The following is a 6,235-nucleotide window of genomic DNA, read 5'->3' as shown; positions in this document are numbered from 1 at the left end:
ATCTACTCTAGTTCGTGGCTCAGTTAGTATGCCACCTTAGTTAGTTGAGTTTGGTTTGAAACCCATATGTAGGGTTCTTCTATTTCTTTTGTACTTGAGTTCTTTTTGTCTTACACAACTAAGAAGAGGAAAACTGTTTTCAGCCTCCATCTCTGTGTGTATTCCCCCATTGTGCAAGCAAGAAAGCTACAAGTGAGACTCCTTCCTTCTCTCCCACAATCTTGACAAAGGAGGCATTTTTGGTGAACGTAGCATGCATTCACATGAAAGAATGATAAAATAAGAAAAAGGGCTAAATGGAAAAGAAAAGACCCCAAGGACATGGTAGAATAGGATGGTTGCATGGAGAAGGGACCCCAATAGGGCATAGAAAAACTTTACATCCTTTTAAGATTATATAGTGATGTTTTCATGAGTGTATACAAATGAGATGCACAAGGACACATTCCTACACTTAAAACCTTAACAGACTAATCAACAAGGGCCTACCACACTTGACCATGAATTGAACCATTTTGTCCCCACACTTAAGTGATGACATACATATATAAACACAAGAGATAGGATTAGAAACACTTGGCTGGTGCAGATGGTTGAGGTGGACTATTATCAACATGTTGGGGGTGTGAGTCATCCTCAGGAGGTATCACAACTTGCTATAGCATGTGTCCAGCATGGTGGGGGACCTTGTGGCAGCAGGACCCACGGAGGTAGCATTGCTAATGAAGACTTGATGACACCAAAATAAGCATTAAAACAAGGCACAAAAATGTCCATACATACACCATATTTAGTGATTTCCTCTACAACCATAGGGCTTTTTTAGCCTACCATCTAAGCTGCCTAATCACTAAAGGGTTTCCCAAAATACTTTGATGCCAGGAGACATATTCCATAGTGGATTCCGTGAGGTTTTTTGGTGGATTTTGTAAAACTAGAGGCATATTCCACGATGGATTCCGTGAGGCTTTTCGGTGGATTTCGTAAAACTATATGTATTTGCCAAGGCTCGTACACAAGGTGGATTCCTTGTACGAGAAGTTGATATGGACATCTGTCCTTTTCGGGTGTCAAATTAATTTAATGTGCACATGGGTGATTCCAAGTGGGCGATTCCACAAAATACATATTAAATTAATGGACATTTATGAGTTTAGAGTGCACTCATATTAAATTAAGGTTAGAATAGAGTTCCAACCTATTTAATTATTTTGTAGTTGAAGACTACTAGGTATTCACTTTTGTGGATTTTATTTTATTAATTTCTAATAATTGTAAATGCTTTAGTTAATGTGTAGAGTAGGCTACAGCGGTGGCATTGGGAAGCAGTGTGCGATGGTGTGTATTCAAATTAACTAGAAGAATTATTATTTTTTGATGGGTGTGCACCTTATCACTAAAGGCATGTCATCAATATTTATCTAGGTGTGATTATTTATTAAAGAGCTTGACAAACATCTATTATTTTGTATGCGCATAGGCGCTCGGTTTAAATATTCCATTATTTGACATTGTATTTGGGCACATCCTGATTTTTGGATGCCCAAACACTTTACTCTTTATTTGGGAAAAAGAAAAGACAAAAGCCAAAAGCATGCTAATTGTAAATTGGGCTATTTTTTAGCTTGGAGATTAATAAATCTATAAATACATGACTTGTGAAGCGCTCACACAAGGCATGGGGGGAGATTGCACCCAGTTGGTCTTTTTGTCTCATGTCATGTAAACTCTCTTCTTGCTTTTATGAATCTTTTGTAGAGTTCTTTGTTCTTGGGGACCTTCCGATGTTCACTACGTGCGCATGCAACGTCCGATTTGTGCACCATACTCTCTCTCTTTATTACAATTTGAGAAACCCTGACTGTTATTTCTGTGGGCAGCCATAGCCATTGACCTTCAAGGTCATAAAACCTATTGTTTTCTTACTCCTCTTAGTCCACTGAAGACTCTATCACTATATTCTTACTGAGCACTTAATTTCCAGCAAAGCATCACACTAAATTAGCAAAGCAAGAAGAAGATCAAGCATCAACATTTGACATTGAGCTCCAAGATAGTATTGTTTTTAATACTCATGTAGTGTTGTTAAACACTAATCGTCTTGTGCCTCTTGACACATTGACGTACAACTCTTTTGTTGGCTAGTTTGTTATTGATTAATAATGGTAGAACTCAAACAAATAGCAAAGTTCAATGAAGAAGGTTTCCATGCGTGGAAGGAAAAGACCATGTACCACCTCATGAGGAAAGATATTTGGGATCTCTTTGAAGATGATGAAGGTGATGCAGATGGTGGGAAAGAAGATTCAGAAAGTGGGATCCTTGCAATAGCTCCACCAAAAACCAAAGAATGGAAGAAGATGAATAACAAGCAAAGTTCACTCAAGAAGGTTTCCATGTGTGGAAGGAAAAGACCATGTACCACCTCATGAGGAAAGAAATTTAGAATCTCTTTGAAGATGATGAAGGTGATGCAGATGGCGGGAAAGAAGATCCAGAAAGCGGGATCCTTATAGTAGCTCCACCAAAAACCAAAGAATGGAAGAAGATGAATAACAAGCAAAGTTCAATGAAGAAGGTTTCCATGCGTGGAAGGAAAAGACCATGTACCACCTCATGAGGAAAGACATTTGGGATCTCTTTGAAGACGATGAAGGTGATGCAGATGGCGGGAAAGAAGATTCAGAAAGTGGGATCCTTGCAATAGTTCCACCAAAAACCAAAGAATGGAAGAAGATGAATACCAAGGCACTAGGCATCATTGCCTGGGGACTAAGTGATGATGTGCTACATCATATCTCTAGCATCAGAGATGGTAGAACTTCTTGGGAGTAACTTGACATGATCTTTGGTACCCAAGCAAATAATTCAAAGGTAAAATTACTCATGCAGTTCTATAAATTGGATTTAAAAGATAGTGCTTCCATGACCATACACATTAACAAGTTCAAGAGCCTAAAACCCCAGCTTGCAACTCTTAAGAAGAATATTAATGAAGATGAAGCAACGGCCGTATTGCTTGCAAGTGTAAATAAGGATCCATATGAGAATCTAGTGTCCACCCTAAGTAATGTTCCAAGTCTCTCACTTAAATATATTAGGCACTCACTACTTGAAGGAGAAAGAAAAGTTAAAAGCAAAGATGCAAAGGAACACACCACCAAAGGAAGTCTCTTGTACACCAAGGGAACTTATTGAGAAAAAGGATGTGTCCAACAATAACAAGGATCGGATTTATATATCACTACTTGTCGCAAGACTAGCCATATAGCCAATGAGTGTTTCCACAAGAAAAGAGCACAACAGATGTAGAATGATCACCACCATAACCAATTCATGAATGAAGAAGAAGATGCTTCCACTACCATCAACAACACGGATAGTTTATTCTAAAGAATTTTCATTGTATCTTTCATATGTTTTCCCATAGTGGATCTCTAATTTTCTCGTAGTGGATTTGCTTTGTAAAAACCCTTGATGTAAAGTTTCAAGATTTAACTTGACTAGGCAGTCTCTCGGGCCATGTCACAATGTAGGGGGGGGGGGGGGAAAGCCAGCAAGCATAGGGACTCATCATTTGATGGGGGTGTTGAGAAACAACAAATAATGTATGCTCCAAGAAGAGATGTCATGAATCCTATATGCACAGTGAGGAGAGTGGAACAACCCGACTACTATAAAGCATTGTACTTTCACAATGAGTAATGCAAGTTCATGATGCTTTCCTCTTTTAGCTAGTGTCATTGTCATTGTCAATCCATTACACAAGATTGTGTTTATGAGTCCAAGCTTCCATCTTGGAACCTAATTCACTTGTGTAATCATTGCCTACTCATTGTCTATATCAACATGAATCTAGCCTTCATCTTCCATCCACCATAGCTCCTGCCATGCTTTCAATAGGTTTTGGGGTTTGTTTCTGTTTGTGGGAGGGTTTCTTTCATTTTGATGCATAGTTGGGGAACAAGCTAATCTCAACAAAAACTTGAGGGATGTTTTTGGTGATAAGAAATATTGATGCAATACTAAATTGAGAAGCCGGTGTGGCACACTCATAATATAGAGAAGAAGAGGAGAGAGAGATGAAAGAAGAAAGGAGAAAGAAACACAAGGTGAAGAAGAAGAAGAAGAAGAAGAAGAAAAAGAAGATGCTCATGTGCGACCTCCATAACAAAACATCTTGCATGTAGTTCTCCTACCCTACTGTCGTTGGCTCTCTCATCTACCATTGTGTCGTGGATCTCCTTGGCATTCCCTTGGATTACCTACACATTGTCACTGTAACTAGAGAGATCTTCCGCAATGCATCTCTCTATGCTGATTGTGATGGGATCCACCCCTCTCAGTTCCTCATCCTCTCTCTTCGAGGAGGGAAGGGAGAATTTGGCTCCCTTCTCAATGGCATGGCCACAAAAGCTAGTCGGAAGAAGACCAAAAACTTTGATGCTTATTGAGACATGAGCGGATGCAATTTCAGCCATGTGAATGCTAAGAAGAAGCTCAAGGAATGGAAAGCGCAGGCCAAAAAGTGAGAGCTAGAAAACTGGTCAAGCCTTCATAAAGAAGCACATGATGTAGAAACAAGTGGAGGCTGACTATTCACAGAATATATTGAAGTTCAGGGAAGAGAATTCTTGAGCACACCAAGATGTAGCATCTATTGTTGCTAGTGGACTTGCAAAAGCCAAAGTATTAGAAAAGCGAAAGGTTGTGGAGGATGCATCAACAAGCACTAAACGGGCATATGCATGGTTAACTGTAGTCGAAGAAAGTGCTGATGAGATGATTGAAGATGAAGGAGATGATAAGATCGTAGTAGAAGATGGAAAAGATGAGCATGGATCTCATGAAATAGGCAAAGATAACATTTAGGATGTAATATTTCCACACAATTAAAAGTTAGTTGGTTAGTTTAAAAGTTAGTTAGTCAATTAACAAAGTTAGTAAGATTACTAACTAAAGACTAACTAAAGTAAAACTAACTAACGTTAATAACTAATGATTTTTATTTAATTAAAAATATATATTTAAAAAATTGAGATTCATAATCCGATATTTTTCTCGGATTGACAAGGACCGTAGCCATCCTTCATAGAAGTTACAACGTGAATGAGAGTTATGAGCCATATTAATCACTAGTGTTAATATGTATAGTATGGATGGTCCACAAATATTTGATTTTTGGGCCAAACTAGCATATTTTAGATATTTCTAAAACTAAATGTCTTGTAAAAAGAAAAAACAAGTGATTTTTAAGCTAGTTTTAGAGATTTAATACAAAAAAAAAGGTTTGGTGAAATCACACGTGCCACGATCACAATTTACAGGTAGTAAACAACACTTGAACAAGGAGAAAAAGGAGTGATTTGAAAGATTTCTAAGCAAGTGACTTGGGGTTTTACCCCCCTTTTCGAGCCAATGGAACCATAAGATTTATGATTTGAGCATCAAATCATTGATTTTTTCAAGATCCCCTCCACAAAGAGCTCTTCTTCTTAGCCACAACCCTTCTTAGCCATTATCCCCCTTTCGGAGCCAATGGAACCATAAGATTTATGATTTGAGCATCAGATCATTGATTTTTCCAAGATCCCCTCCACAAAGAGATCTTCTTCTTAGCCACAACCCTTCTTCTCTTGTTTAGCTATAAATATGAGGCATGGGGATTAGTTAAGGAGGCACAAGGAAGCACAAGGAAACCTTGAGAGGCTAAGAGAGAGAGGTAAAAGGATACCCATCCTAGAGAGAGAGAGAGAGAGAGAGAGAGAGGGTGAGGAGTTACCCCAAGAGACTGTGAGAGAAAGAGTTAGCTCAATTCCCCCTATCTTGGTGTTTGACTAAGCCATCTTCTCTTATGCTCTTCCATATCAAATGCATTCCTCCTTCTTTATCTCTAGAATCTACTTGTGGATGATGGCCCCCAAGCGAAGAATGTCATGTGCGGATGGCAATCCCATTACCAGGAATGAAGCTTTGAGCAAGGGTATCACTGTCAATACAACTATGGTACCAGATATAAGTAATACATTTCCAAATTGTTAGATGCTTGCTTTGATTCTTGCATGAGATACATTAGGTCCCATACTATGCCACATGAGAATAGGTCATTGGAAGGTATGAATTCCATTTTTACAATTGTAGAATGCATATTTAAGTGCAAGAGTTAAGACTATGAAAAAAAAAATTGCACTCATCCATGTATGGTAAATGCATCCACACCTAAGTGGGAGATGAA

At 38.5% G+C, this 6,235-nt stretch overlaps 1 pseudogene; it reads left to right on the top strand.

Moving 5' to 3' along the window:
- The first annotated feature begins 674 nt into the window (after positions 1-674).
- Positions 675-4,872, top strand: LOC148011550 (uncharacterized; annotated as a pseudogene).
- The last annotated feature ends 1,363 nt before the right edge of the window (positions 4,873-6,235 follow it).

Source organism: Lygodium microphyllum, chromosome 28 (genome assembly GCF_053477565.2).
Source record: "Lygodium microphyllum isolate KBCC chromosome 28, Lygodium_microphyllum_v1.1.10, whole genome shotgun sequence".
In the NCBI taxonomy this organism is placed as follows: domain Eukaryota; kingdom Viridiplantae; phylum Streptophyta; class Polypodiopsida; order Schizaeales; family Lygodiaceae; genus Lygodium; species Lygodium microphyllum.
The sequence above is the reverse complement of the archived record's forward strand: the minus strand, read 5'-3'. Positions and strand labels throughout refer to the sequence as shown.